The sequence below is a fragment of the Gavia stellata genome, chromosome Z, assembly GCF_030936135.1.
Source record: "Gavia stellata isolate bGavSte3 chromosome Z, bGavSte3.hap2, whole genome shotgun sequence".
NCBI classification, from domain to species: domain Eukaryota; kingdom Metazoa; phylum Chordata; class Aves; order Gaviiformes; family Gaviidae; genus Gavia; species Gavia stellata.
In genome coordinates, this window is record NC_082637.1 from 52,288,910 (window position 1) to 52,313,951 (window position 25,042).

Consider the following 25,042-nt stretch of genomic DNA (forward strand, 5'->3'; position numbering starts at 1 on the left):
AGAATCTCAGAAGTGTCAGGGATTGTGGTCTCAAAAAATCTCTTTTTATATATGGATGTGTGCTATTTATGTATGAAAGGGAGAGGCAGAAGAATACTTGAAGCATCCTGGCAGCAAGAACAAAGTTACAAAATTTAGAATTTTCTAACATTTGTAAAGGGTGTCTATTAGCCCGCTGCTTGTAAATTAAATCATAAAAACATGAATGAAGAGCATACTAAAGGCACAGAAACTGGAAAACCAAGTAAATATAGTGAATTTTTTTGTTTAATTACTACTTATTCCATGCTTAAATGTAGGGTGTTGTCCCTAGAAAGACAAAACTAACATTTATTTACATTTAGATTTTAATTCATTATATTTGCACTGCATCAGAATCCAAAATCTTCATGTAAATTTACATGATGAGCCTTCCAATATGTTTAGTTTTGTTCCTGTTGTGGGGGAGATATGAGCACAAAGGCCAGAATTACAAAAGGCAGACAGCCATTTGAAAACTCACTTACACCACGCAGCTTAGACACAATGTACTCCTCAAAAAATTAAGCCAGTTCTACAATAATGCAATCAGCTATTTTTACAAGTGAGCCTGATCTTAAATCATTGCCACACTGTTGCTCAGTCTAAATCAGCTTAGTCTTTCTCTCCATTTTGAAATAACATTTGTCCTATTTTTGGACTGATACTAAAATTATCTGTAGGTTTGGTACTCACATCCATCATGCCTATTGCTTATCTTTGCATCACATATGAACAATTCCGCAGTAACCTTATTTACCTTCCTTTAGGAGGTCCAACAACAGTTACACATTTTGTTTGCAAATCCTATAATTTACTAAGGGCTAAAATACAATCAGCCCAGCAATAATAGCTTAAAAATTCTCAGGAGAAAATGAAATCTCTTTGGATTTTTTCACTGAATCTTCTGACCAAACGCATCTGCTACATTTACTGAAGACAGTGTTTTGAATTGCTTTATTGTGGACTGGAACAGAGAAGAGAGCAGAAACTGTCATAAAACATGGAAAAGCACTGAGCTGGGGCTTTTCAGTCTCCACAGACAGGCAATAGAGAAGATGGTGAGTCAAGAGTAGGAAGAGGAGAGAATCAGCACGGAGATGGATGCCAGTGGCAGAGCAATTCTTCAGAGTGTGCCTCTACTCCCTGACAGCACACAGAGCCTTTTTTAAACAGCACATACTGCAGAATCCCTTCTTCACAGTACACACAGAGAAACTGTACAATTCATCCAAGCCAATCAGGACAACTGTTATACTTTTCCATGAACAGAGTCCTTATTCAAAAAACTTTCTGGATGAATTCACCTGGTTTTGGAAACCTTATGCTAGCCTAGCAAACAGCACTTTCATAAAGTCCCTTTATAAGTCTTGGCTAAAATTATGTAATAATGAGTTTAAATCCAGTGGCTAAAAGGACTAGTTTTTACAATGAGGTCAGTAAGAGGAAGAAGATGATGACGTGTAGTTTGGTGGCTGCAATCCAGTCCAAACAGTCAGCAAAGTAAAGTAAATAGTTCTAGTTTGGTTTTGGTCTGCTCTTCCTACCTGCACCTGCTGAAAGACTCGTTGAGATATAGTATATGAAATTGTAGTGCCTAGTGTGGATTATTAACATGTTCTGCATTCACCAGCAGTCACAAGTTTATAAAATATTAATCTGTTTGTTTAGGAATAATTCACTTATTCTTGTCACAGGAGGTATTTGTGATTTGTTTCCATTGTGCAGGTTGCACATACATACTGTCTTAAACAATAAAAAGCTGAAAGTATAGTCTCTAAATATTATAAGACACAACTATGCAGAAAAAAATTCCCACATTCACATATTTTTTCTCCTTACTTGTTCTTCAGGCTCCCAAATAGAGCTTTACATAGCCATATTGTACTCCAGGTTCCTAAAAAGAGGAAGAGAGCTTGAGGAAAGAGAGCTAATGCTCCCACTGAGTTTCACTAAGTTTCATACATCCTTACTCCCACAGCTGCATCACTCAGTTCATGGTCCTTAAGATAACTTAAGGGAGCTACTATTTTGAAGCAATCTTTCCTGAAAAAAACCAAATACACAGTTTGGTATTAAAACATCAAGCCTTATCTTTTAAGTACTTAGCAAATAGAGCATTGTTATTTGAGCAGTTCCTTCAGTTCAGAACTTTCTGTCCGCAATGATGCTGACTGGCAGATCCCAGCATCATAGCACCATGGAAGAAAGAGGATTTCAGAACAAGTAGGGCTAAAACACCAGAACAGACAGTCATGGTAAGAGACTTTTGCACCCTAAAAAAAATTAGGAGAGTCAGTTTCCTTTGAAATATTTATTGAAAAACTCCAATAAAGATGTGAATACACCTTTTGGTAGGACCTATCATGCACTGGAATTAACATAATCCAGAAATACAGCTCTTGAAGTAGTCTGTACTGAAAGCAAGGGCATTTTTTTTGCTGAGTTCTTCTTCCACTCACACCACTGCATATTTCTGATGCAGCTTTCTCACCATAACAAAGTAATCGCAAAGTTGCAGAGGTAGGGGTTAAATTTACATTATCTCCCCAAGTATAGCGAACATTCTGATTTTGCAAAGAAGAATGTCAGCTCTAGGCTGGAAGATCAGGTCACCATCTCTGCCTACTCCACATGTTCTGACTGGTGCCTGCCATGATAGGACTACTCATTTCACAGACCACACAGCCAGTCATTCCTTCTGGAGTGAGAAGGTATGGAGAGTGGTCAAACACCATTTTAAAAGTAGGGGTTTATTTTCATAACGGCAAAAAAAAAAAAAAGGCAAGCAGTGATTTTAAAGAAACTAAGAACTTTAAGGATCACTTTGAAATTATTCTTGACATTTAAGGACTGCGGTACTTCTCACTAAATTCATTGGTATGGGCTGGGAGTCGACTGCTGCTGCCTGTGCGTTTCCATGACTAATGTCTCGTAACTAATAAAATGGGCCTCAAGGGGCCACTGAAACTTTCTGCAACCAAGGTGACCTGGCTATTGGATAAACGTCGTGAAGATATCTGCAATGCAACTCTGCATATCAATAACTGTATTACATATCAGGTTAGGCAAGATCAATTGTCTCAAAGGATCTTTGTTAGAGAAAAGCTCTTCAATACCTCTCAGTAAATCATTCCCTGTAGGCCACAACTGTAAATTTAGTATATAGTAGAGTTGTGGTGTTAAGTTTCACTCCCCATTGCAATTGGCTAAACTTTTAGCCTAGAGGAATAATTCCTCTGTAAAAGGTGACCAGTGTCTTGGCTTCCATGGTGTATATGAGAGTTTGGCTAAGTTATGTTTAGATATTATGAAGCAGGGATCACAGACGCACTGCCAGCTCGCTCCTTAGTTACAAAGTCACTAACAAGAAAATATTCATCATGATGTCAGTCTCTACCTACGGGCAAGTTTATGTTGAATGCAATTTCATAGACAGTGCCATGAACTGTCAACATTTTTAAAGACTACTGCATTCATTAAGGGATATGCCCTTTGTCTCACTAAACACCAGTTTTGTCCTTATAAGTGTGAATTGCAAATGTAACTGAAGACCTCAGTTGTTCCTACATGACTGCAGTTGAGCCGTTATGTGATACTCTATCTGACCAGACAAGAGACAGCAAGGAGAGAACACAGTTATTTATTGATAGCTTACATTTAACATTAAGCTCTTTGGGATGCTCTCTTTTTATTTGCAATTTTGTGCATTACCTACTACCATACGACTTGGTCCAAACCAAGACTCTTAAGTATGGGTTTTTTTAATATTGTATAGATTCTTTTTCCCAGTATTTTTCACTAATTGCTTCCAGTACCTCATTGAATAAGAAGCTGTAAAGATAGCACCACCAACATTTTTATTTTTTTCTGTCCAAGTTTTGCTGGGATTTGTAGATGTTAGAAAGTTGGAACTGCAGCTTTGATCATTCTGACCATTGAAACTGCAATGCCTCACTGCTGGTACCCTCAGACAAATAGCACCTGTGGTACACAGACATGTGCAGTGAATGTGATAAATCCACAATGCACTGACCAGCATGTGCATTTAAAGTTCAAGAACACGGCTGTTTAGTGTGCTCACTTGTTCAACAGTTTGCTTGACACTTGCACCTCCAAAATAATTTCTTTGCAGAATCACAGTGACGAAAGAAGTGCCTGAGGACTGGAGGACAGCAAATGACACTCCTCTCTTCAGGACCAGTGAGAAGGAGGATCCAGGGAACTACAGGTCAGTCAATGTCACCTCGATCCCTGGAGAGGTGATGGAGCAGCTAATCCTGGGAACCATTTCCAGGTACATGAAGGAAGAGAAAGTGATCAGGAGTAGTCAGCGTGCATTCACCAAGGGGAAGTCTTGCTTGACCAACCTGATAACCTTCTATGATGAAGCAACTGGCTTGGTAGAGGAGGAAGGAGCAGAGGATGTTGTCTCCCCTGACTTCACTAAGGTTTTTGAAACTGTCTCCTGTATTGGGTTTGCGTGGCAGCACTTTGGTAGCAGGGGGGGCTACAGGGGTGGCTTCTGTGAGAAGCTGCTAGAAGCTTCTCCTATGTCTGATAGAGCCAATGCCAGCCGACTCTAAGACGGATCTGCCACTGGCTAAGGCTGAGCTAATCAGCAACAGTGGTAGCGCCTCTGTGATAACATATTTAAGAAAGGGGGAAAAAACCGGGAAGTGGCAGCCGGAGAAGAGAGGAGTGAGAATATGTGAGAGAAACAACTCTGCAGACACCAAGGTCAGGGAAGAAGGAGGGGGAGGAGAGGCTCCAGATGCCGGAGCAGAGATTCCCCTGCAGCCCGTGGTGAAGACCATGGTGAAGCAGGTTGTCCCCCTGCAGCCCATGGAGGTCCACGGTGGAGCAGATATCCACCTGCAGCCCGTGGAGGACCCCACGCTGGAGCAGGGGGATGCCTGAAGGAGGCTGTGATCCTGTGGGAAGCCCATGCTGGAGCAGGCTCCTGGCAGGACCTGTGGAGTCATGGAGAGAGGAGCCCACACTGGAGCAGGTTTGCTGGCAGGACTTGCAATCCCGCGGGGGACCCACATTGGAGAAGTCTGTTCCTGAAGGACTGCACCCCGTGGAACGGACCCATGCTGGAGCAGTTCATGAAGAACTGCAGCCCGTGGGAAGAACCCACGTTGGAGAAGTTCATGGAGAACTGTCTCCTGTGGGAGGGACACCACGCTGGAGCAGGGGAAGAGTGTGAGGAGGAAGGAGCGGCAGAAATAACGTGTGATGAACTGACCGCAACCCCCATTCCCCATCCCCCTGCGCCGCTCGGGGGGAGAGGTAGAAAATCACGAGTGAAGTTGAGCCCAGGAAGAAGGGAGGGGTGGGGGGAAGGTGTTGGTTTTTTTTAAGATTTGGTTTTACTTCTCATTATCCTACTCTGATTTTGATTGGTAATAAATTAAACTAATTTCCCCGAGTCAAGTCTATTTTGCCCATGATGGTAATTGGTGAGTGATCTCCCTATGTCCTTATCTCGACCTACGAGCCTTTTCTTCATATTTTCTCTCTCCTGTCCAGCTGAGGAAGGGGAGTGAGTGAGCAGCTGTGTGGTGATTAGTCCGGCTGGGCTTAAACCACGACATAGAGAGATGACATCCCCTTGGAGAGGCTGATGAAGTATGGGCTGGATGAGCAGACAGTGAGGGAGAACGAAAACTGGCTGAATGGCCAGGCCCAGATGCTGGTGATCAGTGGCACAAAGTCCAGTTGCAGGTCAGTAACAAGCGGTGCACCCCAGGGCACGCTACTGAGTCCAGTAATGATTTGTTTTAACTAAAAAATTTTGGGGGTGAATAGCCCTCACAAGGAACCACTCCTTAAGATACACAGATGTTTTCACTGTACCTTACCCCGGTATTTCTTGCACTCTAACACAGGAAATTAAGCAAGGATAAAAGCTGAACTTTTGGTTGCTTCTGAAACAAAGCCAGTATTTGAGCTCTCTTAAAATTTTCTCTATGAAGACAGGTGTATTAAGTTACAGAATTCTAATTCAAGGAAAATACTGACATCAGCTCTTATAAATCCCTAAACATGTCTTATAGATTGTAGTATGCAAGACATATGAGTATATATGATAATGTAGTACATGCCTTTAAAAACTAGAATTTGTATATAATAAATACAGCTATATTTGAAAGGATTAATAGCACTAATTTACTTGTTGGCTGTGGAAAACAAGTAGTGTATGGAATGTTTTTACTAATTGCTTTGCACTTAGCAGCCTAATCAGCCCAAATTAGTGAATACACTGTAAGCTAATCAAATGATGTTTTCCTGAATAGTTACAAGATAATTCACACCATTTAAGGGCTGTTAGCACAGCATACAATTCTGCATAATGTTGCCATAAAATGTTATATGCTTCCATGTCTTGTGTATGCTATTCTTAATACATCCCACTCCCTATGGGTTTTGTAATTTCTAAAAAGTATATTTTCTTTCTTTTCCAGTTCTTAAGCTTGGAGCTGATGTATCAATGACTGAAAGAATGTACAGCAAAAAGCAAAGCAGTGATTCTTCATGTGATTTAAGTATTCTTTAGTCTACCTGAAATTATCATGGAAGTGGTAGCTTTATTAGTGCTCCTAATGGTACAAACTTTTCCCCTACTCCTTTCGCCTAATTTTATACAGAACAACTAGTCTAAAAATTTTCTAGGTTCTGTGATGAATTTGTGCTGTTGCCCTAGAAAAGGAAAAGCATCTTTTCTTCTATAAAGAGGCTGTATTCAGCCCTTGTACTGGGAGTGCCTATTTCTGGATGTTATAAATAAATATGGAACAACTAAATAGAGAGTCCTACAGAATGGAGATAAGACACTGTTTTTTCAACTACACATTTGTATTCAGAGGTTTTCCCCACCATTAAATTTTCTTCTTTGCAAGCAAGAGTTATTTTATTTATGTCTAGTACGTGGGTCTGAGGATCTACAGTCAGTGCTTTAGTCTGGATCTGGGTTTGCTCTGCTACTGGGGAATGAAGAAATGACTCATTCTGGATCCAGATCACTTTTCTGCAGCTCCCATGTACTGCTCACTATCACAATCTCTGTTGGTGACTCAAAAGTTTTTGGTTTCTCCAATACTTCTACTAAAAAAATGACCATTTAAAATATATAGCTGTGGCTTAGTCAAGTGTGTTTTGTTGCTTTTTCACCCCTTGCTAAAAAATCTGGTAAACATGCTGAGAATTCTTAGCAAAGAACTGGCATGCGTTGTCTTTCCATTCCTCAGGTTTTTATAACCCTATTCATTGCTTCCGATGAAAGTGTCTGAGGAGCATCCGTTCCCACAGATGAGAAATTTTACAATACTTGCTTTCGGACAACCGTATGAAGAATTAATACATTAAGATTTAATTTTTTGATCTCTTTGAAGTCAATGGGAGTCTCTTCACTTCACTGGGACCATACTTTTTGTCCCCCAAAGTCAAATCAAGCAATTACGTGTGGGCTTGAGGAAGACCTAGCAGCTTCTAATGTGTGTGGTCAGCTGCCCTTGGGCGAGGATGCCTGGAGCCTTTGTTGCAGGAGCCCCCTGATTAGGGAGGGTCAAGCACCTTTTAGCCAGTGTTTGGGAGAAGCCTATATAAGAGCCAGACCTAGCGCACAGCTCATGAAAACAGCAGTTTGTGCAGAAAGGCATGAAGAAGGAGGCCGCAGCTGAATCTGTGCCAGTGTAAGCAGTGTCAGGTACAGTGGTTACATGCCACAGGGCAGTTTCCCCCGCAAGTGTTGGAGCAGCTGTCCCTGCCAGGGCAGAGACTTTGACGTAGGCAGAGCTTCAGATGGCGGAAGCATCCTTCCAAGCCCCAGGCTGGAGGGAGTGCCTGGGGCCTCTCTTTGACACCAGGAGAGATGGCTCTCTGTTCTGCAGGAAGTGTGCCGTCTTGGAGGAGATGTGCCTCCAAGTGGAGGAGCTATGGGAGAAAGTGAGCAGTCTGCACAGCATCAGAGAAGATGAAAGGGAGATAGACAAGGATCTTCTCTGAAACACAACAGCTTGAAAAGCCCTGGACCCCGACCGCTATTGAGGTGCAGACAGCGTCCATCTCTAGTATAAGTGCAATGTCTGGAGAAGGTGAAGGATGGAAGTTGGTGACTTCAGGCATGAAAAGGAAGGCTCCTACCCTACCTAAGGGCTTACAAATACAAAATATGTTCACTGCCCTCAGAGTTGAAGAGGATCCAGATGTGCCTTCAAGCAAAGGAACTGGGCTACCTGAAACTAAACCATGCATGACCACCATGAAAAAGCAGCGAGTGACTGTAATGGGTGACTCCCTGCTGCAGGGGATGGAGGCACCAATCTGCCAACCTGACCTGTCATCTACAGGTTTGCTGCCTTCTGGGGACCCAGATCTGGGATGTTCTGGATGGAATGCCAAAGCTTGTCTGACCCTGTGACTACTACCCCCTGCTTTTCTTCAGTGTGGGTACCAATGATACTGCCAGGGGCAACAGTATGAAAAGTGACTTCAGAGCTCTGCGGGTGGTAGTCCAGGGGCATGGGGACCCAGGTGGTGTCATCCTCAATCCTGCCAGTGATGGGAAAGGGTGTGATGAGGAGGGCACTGATAATGCAGGTCAATAACTGGCTGCGGAGCTGGTGCTAGTGGCAGGGTTTTGAGTTCTGTGACCACTGGACGAGTACCTTCTTGGTAGAGATGGGCTCCACCTCCCTAAGCAGGGCAGAGGTATCTTTTCCAGTAAGATAAGTCTGAACTAGTAAGGAGGGCTTAAAACAATGAATGATGCTGAAGAACGAGAGTTACTAGCAGCCCTGGCAAGGAATGATGGACAGGCTCAACAAGCAAACAGAATGGAGTGATGTGACAGCAAGGGATCACAAAATGGACAAAATGGGGCTTAAGAGCTGTCACCTCCACCATTTACATGTAACCAAGGAAATGCCTACAAAGCATGATTATGAAGAAATCTCCAAAACCTTTCTGGGAAATCGGTATGCTGGGGTGCCTCTCTGAAGTACCTGTATGCTAAATTAAGCAGCAAAGGGAATAAACATGATGAGTTGGAGATCTGTGGGCAGTTGCAGGGCTATAATCTTGTTGGGATCACAGAGGCATGGTGGGATGGCTCCCAGGAGTGAAATGTTGCAATGGAGGTATACAGGCTTTTTAGGAAAGACAGGCTAGGAAGATAGGGAGGGGGAGCTGCCCTTTATGTGAGAAAGCAGCTGGAGTGCATGGAGCTCTGCCTGGGGTGGAAAGGGAGTCAACAGAGAGTTTATGGATGAAAATTGAGAGAAGACAGGTAAGGGTGACATTGTAGTGGGTGTCTGCTATAGGCCACCTGATGAGGAAGAAAAAGCAGATGAGACCCTATACAGACAGATAAGAGCAGCCTCACATTCACAGGACATGGTCCTCATGGGGGACTTCAACCATGTTGATGTTTACCAGAGAGAAAAAAAAAGCAGTACATAAGCAATCCAGGAGGTTCATGGAGGACATCAATGACAACTTCCTGACCCAGCTGACAGAGAAACCAATGAGGAAATGGCCTCATACTCAAAAACATGGAGGGCCTTGTTGGGTATATGAAGGCTGAAGGCAGCCTTGGCTGCAGTGACCATGAGATGGTGGAGTTCAGGACCCGGAGAGGAGGGAGTGAGCAGGGCAAAAAGCAAGATCACAACCATGAACCGCAGGAGAGCAGACTTCCGCCTCTTCAAAGATGTGCTTGGAAGAGTGCCACGGGATGAAACCCTGGAGGGAAGAGGGGTCCAGGAAAGCTGGTTAATACTCAGGGATCATCTCCTCCAAGCTCAAGAGCAGTCCATCCCACTGAACAGGTAGTCAGGCAAAAATGTCAGGAGGCCTGTGTGGATGAACAAGAAGCTCCTGGCCAAACTCAGTCACAAAAAGGAAGCATTCAGAAGGTGGAACTGGGGGCAGGTAAGCTGGAAGAAATACAGTGACTGTCTGAGCATGCAGGGATGAGGTTAGGAAAGCCAAAGCCCAACTGGAACTGAATCTGGTGAGGGACATAAAAGGCAACAAGAAGGGCTGAGGTACTGCATGCAAGCCTGGCCTTCCTGAATCAGGCCCAGATACTGGTGATCAGTGGCACAAAGTCTAGTTGCAGGTCAGTAACAAGCGGTGCGCCCCAGGGCTCGCTACTGAGTCCAGTCCTTGTTCAACACCTTCATTAATGATCCGGATGATGGGGCAGAGTGTACCTACGGTGAGTTTGCTGACGACAGAAGACTGGGAAGAGTGAGTGGAACACCAGAAGGTCGTACTGCCGTTGAGTTGGGCCTTGGCAGGCTGGAGAAATGGGCTGACAGGAACCTCATGAAGTTTAACAAGGAGAAGTGCAAAGTCCTGCCTCGGGGAAGGAACAGCCCCGTGCACCAGTGTATGCTGGGGGCCAACAGGCTGCAAATCAGCTTTGCAGAAAAGGCCTGTGCGTTCTGGTGGACACCAGGTAGAACATAGGCCAGCACTGTGCTCTGGTGGCAAAGAAAGCTAACGGTGTCCTGGGTCGCACGAGGAGGAGTGCTGCCAGCAGGTCGAGAGAGGTGATCCTTCCCATTTATTCAGCACTGGTGAGGCCTCATGGGGAGTACTGTGCCCAGTTTTGGGCTCCCCAGTACAAGAGGGAGATGGAGCTAGTGGAGAGAGTCCAGTGAAGGGCCGCTAAGATGATGAAGGCGGTGGAACACCTCTCTTATGAGGAAAGGCTGAGAGAGCTGGGACTGTTCAGCCTGTGGAAGAGAAGGTTTGGGAGGGGGTCTTATCAGTGTGTATGTATACCGGAAGGGAGGGTGCAAAGAAGACGGAGCCAGGCTCTTCCTAGTGGTGCCCGATGACAGGACAAGAGGCAATGGGCACAAACGGAAGCACAAGACGTTCTGTATGACCATTGGGAAACACTTTTTTTACTGGGAGGGTGACTGAGCACTGGCACAGGTTGCCCAGAGAGATGATGGAGTCTCCATCCTTGGAGATCTTCAAAAGCCATCTGGACATGGTCCTGGGCAACCAACTCTAGGTCCATCTGGTCCAACCCCCCTGCTCAGCTCAAGCAGGTTGGACCAGATGAGCTCGAAAGGTCCCTTCTAAACTTAGTCCTTCTCTGATTCTGTGACTATGCACACATGTGAGTTTAAGAAACGAGTTTCTGTGGATGCTAAGGCGAAGAAGATGGTATATGCTGGCTTTCTGTTATCAGTGTTTGCAGCTCTGCTGCACTGCTGGAGCTCCAGCTACTGCAGCAATGGCCACACCGTGCATCAAGTTCTGGTCTAGTTTGAATGGTTATTAGGCTTCCCGCTCTTCAGAATATGAATACAGGCATGTTTCATTGATAACAAATTATTGTACTGTTGATTCTAAGGAAATGGTTCAGTGGTTAATCAATCAGACTGTGATAACTTACTCCCATGCATAATGATTGTACGTGATAGTCTCCCTGACATTTTAGCTGCTCACAACAAGGTTTTCCTCTCCTTCTGTTGTAGAATTGGGCAGTTTCCTTACTGTCTTTTTGTAAGAGGATAAGAAAAACAGAAATCATAGAGAATCCAATTTTTTTTTTAAAGAAGTTAACTGAATCTTGGAGATCATAAATGTTACATTTTTTTCAGCTGTAGGTTTATGAGATAACACCTGGCACTACTGTGGAACAGAAACAAGCGCCTTCTCCACTTTATTGTAAGTTTGTTACACAACATATTAAAATCCCTTTTGATCGTTACTTAAATTCAGAATTTCCAGAAACCATAGGTATTAGTTTAGGAATAACCATTTACCTGTATTGTTTTCCTTCACACTTTATCAATGCAGAAACCCACCTTCTATGCCATTACAAGTCTCTTTTCTAAGAATGCATTTAACCATTTTCAGACACATCTTGCATTTAATTTGAAATAGACCATAATTTTCAGAATGATTTTAAAGGCTCCATTTCTTACATATCAAGTGGGATTGACACCCACATTTAAAGCAATAATGTGTTTTAGCATGTCTGATCTTTGGTGCCCAAAATTTTGAGGCACCCTGGAGCACAGCTCACTTCTGAAAAATGATATGGACAATCTAAATTTAAGCAGTTTATTGGTGGGTTTTTGTATTTAGTAGTACTTCAGTTACTTAGAACCATTTCTGTGTTTATCATCAAAAGCATAATTCTTTTTTCATTCCCTTAAAAGACTGCATAAAATTCCTGCAATTACTAACAACAGCTGAAAGTCCTTTATTACCTTCTTGTGATCTTATCATGGAATGTTAAAGTGATTATCTAGTATTCTTTCTGCTGTGGTTCTTGTAATTTCTGCAATGCACAATAAGGCAGGTAATTAGCTTATGACCTTCTTTAGGCAACTGCTTGTTTTTGAGGTTAATGGAATGCATTTTGAGTCACTTATGAAAGCACTGCATATGCTTTGGCTTTTCTCATACACTTTCTACAGTCTCACGGCAAGGCAGTGTACTTGGAAGGAATGACTACTTCTTTTCCTTTCATAATAAATAAATGTTGAGAAAACATAAACAGGTATTAGAGAAGGCAATCATCAGCAAACAGGAGCTGTAACAAATCACCAGATGAGTGAATGGGAATGAATGAAAAGATAAATCCGGTTGAAGCACTTCAGCCACTGTCCTACAGGGAAACTTGTGGCCAGTTTCTACCTGTTTACTGGAAGGCTCCAAGGGTCATCTTCTGAATATGGCATTTTGCTTCACTCTGGGGAAAAAAAGTTGGACAGCAGACTGTCATCTTTTAAACTTAGTCTGTTGGATGATGCAATAAATGTTGCTAGGGTTACATTTCTTAGAAATTGGTAACCGGTTTATCCACTTCTCCTTAGAAAAGTGGAAGAAATAGAAGTGCAAGTATCTCTGCACACCAGTCCTAGGCCTGACGATTCCAAAGTCTATGAAGCACAGACCATCTCCAGACAGAGAGAAACTCTATGGGACCTAAATACGCTATGAAGCTTCTGGGTTTTCATCCAATGTAATTCTTACATATTGTAATAAAAATATCAACATAATAGCAAGTAGAAAGACTTTTTCTGATTCAAGTTTCCAAGGAGATGTGCATACATTGAGTTTCAGGTGTATTTTATGTGAGCCAGTAATGAATTTTCAAAGTTTGATATTAAATTGTTTTTCAAGTCTTCTTCTCTTTGCCTACCTATAGCTCATGCTCTTTTGACAGGTAAGTAAAATCGTTCTACAAAATGGTTAAGTACTTGCTGTGGGATAAGTGGTACCTCTGTAGGATATGATTCTTTACAGCTTATGTATTGACTGCGTTTTTCTCACTTCTTCCACTGTCCTTTTCATGCTCTTCATCACCACTTTCTGTTTCCTTCCACATCCTGATTTTAATCCTTCCTTCATATCTGCTCACTTCCCAGTGTCTCTCTACTCCTTCCCAAAGCCACATCATTATTTACTCTCCTGTGTCTATAGCAGCATTTCCATCCCTTTATCAAGTTCTTTTTCTCTGTTGTTGTTTTGCTGTCTTCCCACTTGCTTTTCTATTTCTCGTTCTCTTAGTAGCCCTGTGCTCTCTTCATAGTGCTAAAGGCCCTTTTCTGGGGCCTTTCTTTTTTCAGGACAGGGTATATAGTCATGGACAGGTATGAATCTGTTTGGAGGCTATGTGCATGCTTCCTCAGGAGGCAAGCTATACATTCTTATAAGGTCAATTTCTTCATTACCTAGCTGATTTTTACCTCTTGTCAGTGTCATTACAAGCATTATGATAAAATCCAGCAACAGTCTTTGTTCAGCGATTCAGCTGAATCCCTTGCAGTTTTTGAGTCCTGTGCCCTGACAGAGAAAAACAAATTTCAAATCAAATACCATTTCTATTGCAGTGCCCTTCACAAAAGGAGGCCGCATTGAAATTCGTGAGCTTCAGGATGTCAGTAATATGTAAAATAAAACCACACAATTATAAACTGGAATTTCTGGTTTTGTGTGCAGAAATATTCCTCCTGACTTCCAGGTTGCATTTGTTCATCTTACCCATTTACTCTTGTCACTTGATGAATCGCCAGGTCAACGTTGCTTATTAAAATCACACTGTCACCTCTCTGGGACCTTTACCAGCGGCAGCTAAAAATGGTGCAACAGATTTAGTTAATGAAGTGACTTTTTAGGGCAATCACTATTAGCAGAATAACAAGTAAACCGCTGCTAGAGTTTGGAAGAAATTTGCAGAGGCTAGTGCAAATGCAAAGTGAGAGAAGTCTGTACTGCAAAACTGAGTAAATGAGATACAGCAGGGAGGTTAATATTGGAATACTGGATTTCTTTTTAAAATTGTCTGTCCAAAACCAATTGCTCCTGATACTGTACAAATGGCTCAAGCATCTGCTTTGTAGTCATTCAATGCATTAATTTAATAAATGTTCTGTAGGAGAGGAGAGAATCACTTTACTCTTGGATGTGTTGTTGAGCCCTGTACAATAGTGATTGTAGTTTGAAATATCCAAAGTGTGCTCTACTACTTCTTCTGAATTTGACAAAAAGATTTTTTTATAAATTAAAGGCATATAGGTTTTAGTGATAATTGTACCTAATATAAGTAACAAAGCCTTCAGTTTCATTTTCACTTTCTCATCTAGCCAGAATTCCTTCAGATGTTGCTGTATTTTTCCATCACATACAGCTCTGTTTTCCCTAAGTTTCCTAGGAACTGTCTTTGTAAGTACTGCAAAAACTGAACCATGACAATCCAGCCTTATTTTAAAAGACAGCCAATAGCCACAGTGCAAGCTCTGATTGGCAGGGAAGTTAAGATTAAAAAAAATTACCACCATAAATTGCCATGTAGTTATTGTCCTGTCAGAGTGACAAATCACGTATGTCAGATAAACAAGAGATTTATCTCTTCATGTCTGTTTAGTACTAGTGCCTGGCTGTTACGATGGTTGGTACCATGGGAGTCTGAGCAAGAGCATTGTTCTAGCTATCTCCTAGTCATGTTGTTCCGTTCGTATTCTTCTCAAAGCAAGGACAGCGTGTCATCCAGGCTTCTATGGTGTGCTGGTAAGTTTGTACTCAAATTCGATGGGCCTGAGAGTACCAGCACTTGTGCCTGACAAGATCCCTTTTTAAAAAGAATGTTCCAGCCTCTAACTGGGTGGTACCACAGTAGGTGGGGTTTGCTGTGATAAAGCTCCATGCCCAAATGGGAGCTGTAATAGCTGACCAGTTTCTGCTTTTCTGTGTTAGAAAGTAATATAATACTGTGGATGATCGAGATTTGTGCTTCTCCCACTATCCTGCCCCGGCAACATTCAGGATTTTTGCAGGAGAGGAGAACACACAGGAACAGAACCCGCAAATCCAGAACAAGAGTAGGCAGTGGCACGTGGCAAATTAGGCCAGAAAAAAGCTCACCTATTTTGTGTCTACAAGTGAAGTGTATGAAAGCTGTATGGGGACATTAGAGGTAGGTTTCCTGTTTATCTGCATTTTTCTGAACCATACCACCAGATATGGCAGGAAGGAGCTTGAGAAAAAAGCCCACGTTTTTCAGGCACCAAACATTTCTCTTTGGTTTTGGTTACAATGTGATCCCTGAATCCTTGGTACCAAGATGAGAAGGTGTTTCTAGATTGTCAAGGAAAGAGCTATTTTCTTCTCTTGCGGTCTCTCTCCTCCACGAGTTGGTTGGAAAGCTTTGCGTTTGTATGGACAGGCCTGTTGGCAAATATCAGCGCCCAGCACACTGTGTGTGGTGGAAAGGGGGGTGCAAGCTCTGTGTCTCCAACCTGTGCTCCCTTCCATGTCTAGATGGACTGCTTTTATCTTCCCTCCCTGGCATGGTGTAAAGGGGGAAGGATCTGTCCTGGGGGCTGGAAAGGAACTTCTCTTTTTATAGACAATGCTGTGTGGAAAGAGTTTTCCAGCCACATCCACAAGCAGGCAAGAGGCAGGGAGATGATGTTCTGGTTGTGGTGATACTGCCATACGTAGTGATGATCCAGTCGCTTGAAAAACTAGGTAGTGATTCAAAGGGAAGCATTTCCCAAGAGCTAGTGGAAGAAAACTAGGGCTCCTCATGACCAGTACTGCAAGGAAACCCTCTGTATGGGCCTTGCCCATGCAGGGAGGGCAAGTTTCCCGAGGCTGAGCTCAGAGCCAGCTGTGATAAGGCTTGGGGCTATGAAAATCCTTTGCCTCACAGAAATAATTAAAGAAGAATCACGGCTGCATTGACTAAGATGTAGTCAGTCATTCCTGAATGAGTTAAATTCGTAAACGTCTCACCTAATCAAAGCATAGTCCTTATCTTCTTTCACATGTCAGAAACACTATTACTTTCTTGCTGATTACCTGAGAAACTGTGTTGCAAGGACAATGGAGAAAAAGCCCAGTGTCTTGATGTGGTAAGTCATTGCTCAGAACAACGCCCTTCCTTGCACTGGTTTCGTATGGAGGGAAGCACAGCCTGACAGGGCGAGTGGCTTTAACAAATGGAGAACCAAAATTACTCACATGCTCATGCAAGTGACAGATAATAAAAGACCCCAAGCAGTGCTGAATTTAGCACCTCATAATGTCTACAATTTATAGCAGTTTGACATTTCAGTCATTTCTGCATATTAGGCTTTATTTTTCAAGCTGGCAGGACTCATTACACCTTTCACCTTTCACTGGGAATAAACAACAAAAAGGGTTCTCCAGGTTTCACACTGGGCCTCAAAAACCAAAGCCTATGGACCCAGGCCGAAACCCACTGAAGACAATTTTCCCAGTAGGCTTAAAAGCAAATTTTGCTCTCGTTTCACCTGCACAAGAGGACAATAATTCCATTGGCATCAAGATTTGGTCCTAATCAGCTCTGAATAAAGCCTTTTAGCATGGACTTAATTGCTATTGTTGCAACTAAGAGGAACCTGACCCGAGCTCAGGGCTTGCCCCTCGACGCTGGAATTGTTTTGCTACACTTTTGTCCAGATTGATCCATGTGTCTTAACACAGAAAATAAATGTATTTAACTAAACTTGAGAGCAAAAGCAAAAGTGGTACAGAAAACCTCCAGTGATAAATAAAGCAGGGTGGGTCTGGCTGAGCCAGGGCTTTGGGTGAAAGCCTGTACTAACTCGTCACCATCAGCACACCAAGGCGCGGAAAGAGATCTCTGTAGATCAGATGCATTAGGAGCCAAAACTAAACCAACAAACTTCTGCAGTAAAACAATCTTCATCTTACAGTTAAAGCAAAACAAAAGTGTCTTCTGTATCCAGGCCACAGGCCAGGCCCCAGATGCTACGGTCCCCCAAGAAAAAACCTTTTTTATTCTCCTCATTACCTCTGATTTTGGAATTCAGAAATGCACATATATTAAATAAATATGGGGTTTTTTCTCCTCAGCTGGCCTGTTGCACTCACTGTAAAGTGGCGGTTCAAAGCACAGGTTAATCGTGTAACCCACACAATTTTTTAAATGCTGGTTTTGCACTAAAATGGGTGTCTAGTAGGTGTGAACATCAGGAAACACTTTTACTGTAAACGTGACCAAGCACTGGCTCTTCCAAAAACAAGTCATATTTGAAAATTATCATATCCCTACAAGGTGATGTTATTTGAATAGTATTCTATTTAGCAGTGGATACATCAGAAATACTGAGATGATAAATAAAGCAGAGAAGCAGGCAAGAAAAAACAGGAAGCAAAAAAAGCTTCAGGTGACGGGAAGTAAATCTAAAATCATTCAGCTGATGGCTGATGGCTGCAATGGAGTAAGCACAAGTCTCTTCTGCCTTCATCACCATATCTATTTATAAGCAGAACAACAGAAGCTTTGTTAGACTGCCTCTGATGATGTAGGAGATTGATCATCATGCAGGCAGCAGGGCATTCTTTTGGTGACTTTTCACCATGCTAGTGAAAAATACCTTTACCTAAGGCTGCAAACAAAGCCACTCCAACACAGGAAAAGAGTAGAAAACGGAAAAGGGACCCTTTGTCCTTCTGCTGAAATAGATTCTCTTACGTGACCTCACTTCTTGCAAATATTGCAGGTGCTGTGGCCAGAATGACACTTAGTGCTTCTAAAGGCTGGCAGCAACAATAATTCAGAGTAGTAGACGGGCTGCTTTAAACCACCTCAGCCTTGCTTACAATACTGCTTTCATAAACTAACTTTATGAGCTGTGCTTCGTGTTTCTTATTATTCTTTAAGGATGTGATACAAGATGTCAAAGCCAGCCCTGCCACTGTGCATATGTGTGCTCTGAACAAACAGAAGAATTTCATCTTTTTGTACCATCAAACTTACACACAGCAACAGTACATTCACCTAGAGAAGGCGGGGTGAAAATTTCACTTTAAGTAACAGTGACTTCTACTTGTCTAGATTGGTCTAGTCTTCTCAAATTGCAATATGATTTTCAAAATTTCAACAAGGGGAAAAAATATGATCGTGATCAGTGCTATAGTGTTTCATAAACTCAGACTACAATAGGACAACCGTCTACACACTGCTGTCTTTTCCCTTATGCTGTTAACTGAGTCGGGGAAAAAAAGAAAAAATCTATATTTCCTATAAGGAGAGCAAATGCAGTGTATTATACAAAGAACATACAGCCCAAATAACAGTCCTTGAAATGAAGAATTAAAATGAGACATGAAAGTATTGTGGTATTTGGAATTAGAATTGTTGCACTTTCCAGGATGGAGAGCAAGATTCCTAATAACAAACCAAAATACCTACTACCAAGAAAATAACTAAACCTGTTGGGAAGGAGACTGTGCTTAGTGTTCCAGGCCCACTCTCCAATAAGTGTAATTTTTCAATGTATGCACAATATTCTCATATGTCTTCTAATTATCACTTCTGCCTCTTGCCTGTGCATTAATATGAAGTGACAAGGGTATGTTAATGCAGGAAAACACACACTCTTGAAGCTATCTCTCTGTCATTCATTTAGCAGAGGCTTTTTTTTTTTTTTTTTTGCTTTTAAAAGACAGAATTTTTGAAGGGAAGGTTTTCCCCCCCCTTTTCTTTCCTCAGATAAGCATGCAAAATACAGTAATGAAGTCCTCTTTTAGAAGTGTCATACAGTGTTTTTGAGCATTGGCAGTTCTGCACTTGTGCAGGAATGGCCAGGAATACTTAAAAGAGCTAATGCTATTATTATAGCTACTGCTGAGCAGAAGCGGGAGGAGTATAAACGGAGACACACAGAGGGGGAGCAGGTCCTTTTGGCTAGGTTAGGAATTGCTTTGCCATCCTAGTGCTCCGTTTGCAATAGGGAATGTTTAAATTGGGCCTCTGATAGAAGAGAGGTAAGGAGAGAGAAGAAAAACTGTAGGAACAACCTTTGAGCTTCAGTTCTTAAATTCCTCAAAATTTAAATTCAAATCCAGCATTTGGAGTAAGCCCACTATGGAGTTTGTTACAAGGTACAGTAAAATGGATTGAAGCTGTGATCTTGACCTAGAATTCGAATACTGGATTTTGTGTGGACTTGTTGAATTAAATCTATCATACACATTTTCTCCATTTGCTGTTAACAAAGGAACATTTGGTGTCAAATAAGTTGGCTTTGATTCTTACTCAGGAAATATTTCAATGCCTTGAAAGTTTTTGGTCCACAGGTATTCACACTGTTCAGTGCATTAACCATTTTCACAGTTTACCTATTAGAATCTGAGCTTATCTTGGCTTTTTAGTTTGTACCAGTACACTGTCATCTCTAGTAATGGACGCCCTGCACAGTTAAGTAAAATATTTATGATTTGTAGCTTGGGAGTTTTGTAAGGATATTGCGGGATGTGGATACTCTTATTATAAACTACTTCAATCTTTCTCTTTTCATACTTTCCCATTATTACATCAGGTAGGAATAAGAGCACAGTACAGATGGCCAGACAGACAAGCTGTAGTTGAAGGCTGTTTCACCTGTTCATAAGTTGTCCTACCGTAAGCATTCTGGCTGATGTTTTCCATAAGGCTAATATTCTGAGCGTTATTTTATTGTTTAATTTTATAAAGAGGAAATGCCACCTTTGCTACGGTTGCAAACATTTTTTTTAGAAATTTGAGAGTAGAGACATTGTATGTTGCAAAAAAGTTTTCCACACATTGGTGGTGTGCATTTTGCTAGAGGCATTGACTAAATATAACTAAATTAAGAGCTATGTTTCAAGAAAATGAATCATTCAGGAGAAACGTCATAAAATTTGAATGTATGTCATGTTAAAGAGAAGTTCTAGACTTTGTGGGCAGCAGGTGTATCAGAAGTGGACACAGGCCAGGAATGGGCCTCACCTTTTTCATTTATCATTCTCCTATTTATATGTAGCTTTTTGAGCTCCTTTACTGTAACTTTCAAAACAAGGTCATAGCACATTTTTTCCCCTCAGCTGACCTGTTGCATTCACTGTAAAGTGGCTGTTCAATGCACAGGTTAACCTTGTAACCCACACAATTTTTAAAATGCTGGTTTTGCAGCATGAAAGTAAAAAAAAGAAATTATTTGTTAATTCAGCTTTGAAATAGGTGGACTGCTGCAGAGTACAGCTATTGTTTTTTACCCAGTTTTAATCCGATTAAAAGTTTCCATGTAGACATGATCTAATTGCTGTTCTCTGGTACTTCAGAATAACATTGCAGGCAGCCGAGAACGAAAAGCTGTGCTTCACTTCTCAGCCAGAGGATGAAAAAGAGGAGCTAGGAAAGTCTCCTATGGAATAATCATAGTCCTTTGTGTAAAGAAGTAGGAGTTCCTAATTTTCATTGTAGTTGCACAAATCTTAGTGACACCTTGCAAGGAAATGTGGGCACATCAAGGAGTTTATGCCTTCTTTCTATACAGGTACTCAGAGGAATGCTTCTGAGCTAGAGGTTGCCATACAATGTAAACCACTGCCTAATGTCTTTCCTTCAATTCACGTGTGTTTTCTCCTGAAGTGTGTCAAAGCAGCCTTGAATATTAGCAAGGGTTGCTGTGGTAAAGCTCTCTTAAATGCTTGGTGTTTTCTTCATAGTAAGTTCATAACTGAGAATCTCCTAGAAGAAGCAGGTCTTTGGCAATCTGTTTGTACAATGGAAAAGACTTCTTAAAAGCACCAATGATAAAAACTTTTCTCCTCATTGATATGTGCTGTGGGACTCTGGATATAGGAATGGGCCTTTGGATAGCTTAGCTGCATACCCCTTCCCCAACTTTCTAGATAGAATTCAGTCAATTTATGCTATTAAAATAGTGGTGCAGATCTGAAATGTGAATATCATGTTATTGAAAACAGAGACAAATTGTCATGAGAAATCTTGTTTTCAGAATGCATTTGGTTTCATTTTTAAACCCTAGAGCTGCTTTCAGGAAAATGGACGTTCTGACAAATGATATTGTACCTGCAGGAAAATTCACTGATTGATGACACCCTGTATATGTTCCTATCTTCCCAGACCTCATGCTGAAGAGTTTTGCTTGTTTCACAAACGTACCATTTCAGACTGAGGGGATGCCCAAAGAGAGCACACCTCGATGTCCTTTCATGTTTGACATTGATTGATTGAAGAATTCAGGAAGAAACGGTCATATGCAGCAGGTACCACCAAAGTATCCATGGCTGCCAGGAAGCAAACTGCTCAGAATTCAGATGATTTGGGGGATGGGGGTGGGGAGGTGGGGAGCTGGAGGGTGTCTGTGAGAGGGGGGAAATTACACGGTAAAGATCTTTTAGTGTGCTTTCCTAGCTCAGAGGATCTGGTATGCTACCTTTTATCCGGATGCAAGAAACTGTGTTGTGTTCTTTGTTCACATAGTAGCTACTCAGAAGAACATATTCAGCAGAAGGCTATAGAATAACAATATATGAAAGCCAATAGAAATAGAATACTATTTTGCCATGGCCTAGGATCGTCCGTATTTCTACAGGTGGAAAAAAATTAGCTACAGGGTTCCCAGTTGCCCTCCAAAAAGCCTACATAATTGTCTTTTTCATGGGTTAGAAAAATGTCTACACAGTTTTGATGTTGTATCATTACCTCTTTAATCATTCTAAACATACCATTTTGTAATGTGAGGCTTTGAATGCAGTTAACAGACCCAAACAATAATTTGCTTTTTTTCCTGCATCTTGTAGCTGCTACTGAAACTTACAGGACTCTCTGGGGCACAGTAAGGTGCATCTCCCTATGATCTATTCAGGTGATGTGAAAAAACAGTCAAATATTTGGATATGTAAAAAACCCCACTATATCCTGAGACACATTTTCTTAACGCTATTTACCACAGCATGAAGAAGAATGTTTCTCATTAACTTGTGCACTCTACCTCATGGGGGCATACAAACTAATGCATTGAGAATAGACTGAAGATAGGGTGCGGCAAAGCTGATGTCTGTCAGGATGTAAGAACATCCTTCCAGTATTCTCTGGCTGCATCTCAGTGAAGTATAGCAACTGTATTGTGATTGCCAACTGCTGGCCAGACATTTGAGTAGACTCATTGAATAACCAGTGTCTGGAATAAGTAGGTCAGAAAAGTTGCCTAGGTGTAACTTGGACAGAATTTTTCCAATGCACACATACAGATTTGATCTGATGCAGGGAATATTTCCTGCCGGTAGTTCATGTGCCAGAGGAGTCTCCCTATAGCTATGCCAGCAATAACACTGCTGCAACTGCTGTTCTTCAATGATGTGAAGAATTCTTATAAATGGCATGCAAAATCTAAACCTGTTGAGATAGCATTGTCCCATTTTTACCTTCTGAATTGCCTCAGAAATCCAGCAAATTTTACAAACACATTTTTTTGAGCAAATACACTTGTACAAGTTTGGCCCAGGGAAATATTTCTGTAACCCTCCACAACCTGTTGAGTATTTGACCATAGACTCTTACAGGCATATCAGCTGTACCTGGTATAGTTTATCATTACACACAATATAGCTAATCTTTAAGCTCTTAATGTATTGAGGAACTAAAACCTTACACAGCCAAAAAGCAAACGGTGTGACATTTAATGAGGGTCATAATCTAAATCCTTATGTACAATAGATAGGTTTCTGGTACTATATACTTGGACAGTTCGAGTCCTCAGAAGGGTAGCTCGCATTCCAAGGAGAGATCCCCACAGACATAACCCAAACGAGAGAGCTGTGCATGAAGCTCCCCCTGTGTGCTCTCCCAGTTTTGCTTAAGAATGTTTCACCAGCTGCCTTCGTGCTCCTTTCTTCCAGGCACTGCATCACCTAATTAAATCCAGATAGAACATACCTTCATTTTTTATCTGTTCTACAGAACAGACCCAAGAACCTGATAATAAAAGGAATTATTTTCTAGTATTTTCTTTAAAGCTTCTTTTTATTCCACGGTGCCCACAGCAAATGAGTTTCATAATTAAAAGCTGGATCTCAGCTTATCTAGAACAGCATAGCTCTGCTGATACCAAATTTAGAAAAAGAGGCACAGGTGTAAATGATCTGTCTATACTCCAGTAAGAAGTCAGTGAGACAGATTAAGCCTGGCTTTAAATTAAGCTCTAAGTAAACCTAGGTAAGGTTTGTTTTTCCAGATCATGCTGCCAGCATTGTCCCCTTATGTTTATGTCTTTGACAGATAAACATTAGGCCAGAACCATACAGGTGCCTGGCATGATGCTGGGGTGATGGATTTGGTTTAGGATCTTCTGGCAGTTACAGGGTAGCTCCATGCAGAAGGAGCTGCTAGTTTAAGCATAACATCAACATAAGCCTTGTAGCTATATCTAAACCTTCTGTTTGCAATGAATAGTAAACTTTAGGATGGAGTTAGGGTTCAGATCAACAGAAGATACTGGCTTTAGATTATATGGGTTGTAGAAGGGCCTCTGAACAGGGTAAGCTGTGGTCTCTATAATGATAGAGCTAGTGATTGAAGAGTCTTGTGGTAGGAGAGTAAGCCAATAAATTTCAGTAAGCTAAAATAAGCTATGGTTTGGAAAGGACAGCAAAACTAAGTTTGAAACGTGCCAGCATTGCTACATGTAAGTGTAAGTCTAACCCAGCAGGGCCTGCTGGTAAATGCTGACACAAAATTTGTGTTCTGCTTGGTACGGGCAAATAATCTAGAATCCAAAATTTGTTTTGGTACTGCCAAGTTGACTTTTGGGATAACGCTGGATATTTAGTTGCATCTGAAGCTAGGCTGGCTGACATTTCTCATTTTGAAAGAACCAGACTGTTAATCAGCTACAGTGCAGGCTTTGTCCTCAAGAGTTTTCCAGTGTGGGATAAAAGTGTTAGGAGGCAGTGTGTACTGCTTAATGTCTGAAAGGGTAACGCAGTTCACCCAATGCTCTGGCAGAACTGGAAACCTACAGTAGGTCTGCAGCATGACAGGCCAAGCAAATTCCTCATTTAGGCTTGGGATTTCATCTTGCATGTGGAAAACCAAAGTACCTTACCAGAATTTTCAGCTGAGAGTTTTCCTTGTGTTCTCTTGTATTTTCTTGTGTTGATGCATATCTCTCCAAGGTAGCTAAGTTGTTCTTTCAGTATGTTTTGCCAAATGTACCCTAAGAATTATGTCACTCTATGTTAAAGAAAATTTCTTCCACTCCAGCAGGTGACTACAATATTAAAATTATAATCTTCACTGCAAAGCAAAGATCAAATAAAGGGCAGCTGTGCCTCACCTTTTATTCAAAACTACAGAGCCTGTATGGAGAACACCATCTTTGTTTTTTCCTTTTCCAAGACTTTAGAAATAAAAATACTGGTTTGAGTTTCTGGTTTAGTTTTGTTTCTAGTCACTTGAGCCTGCCAATCTGCTGTTCCTGTATGGTGTCTGTGTTAAGGTGAAAAGTGTTTTGGACTATAAAATGCCCCCCTGTGGAATCTTTACGCCTGTTCAAATTAACAGTGCAATGTGTTTTCTAAATTAACAGTGCAATGTGTTTTCTAAATTACCTTGAGGCACTGGTAATCAAAATAATGATATGTCTTTCTCCACTTTCCTGAGTACATAAATTTTCATCCTACATTGCTGTCCTTTATGGTACTTTCTGAAATAGCTAAG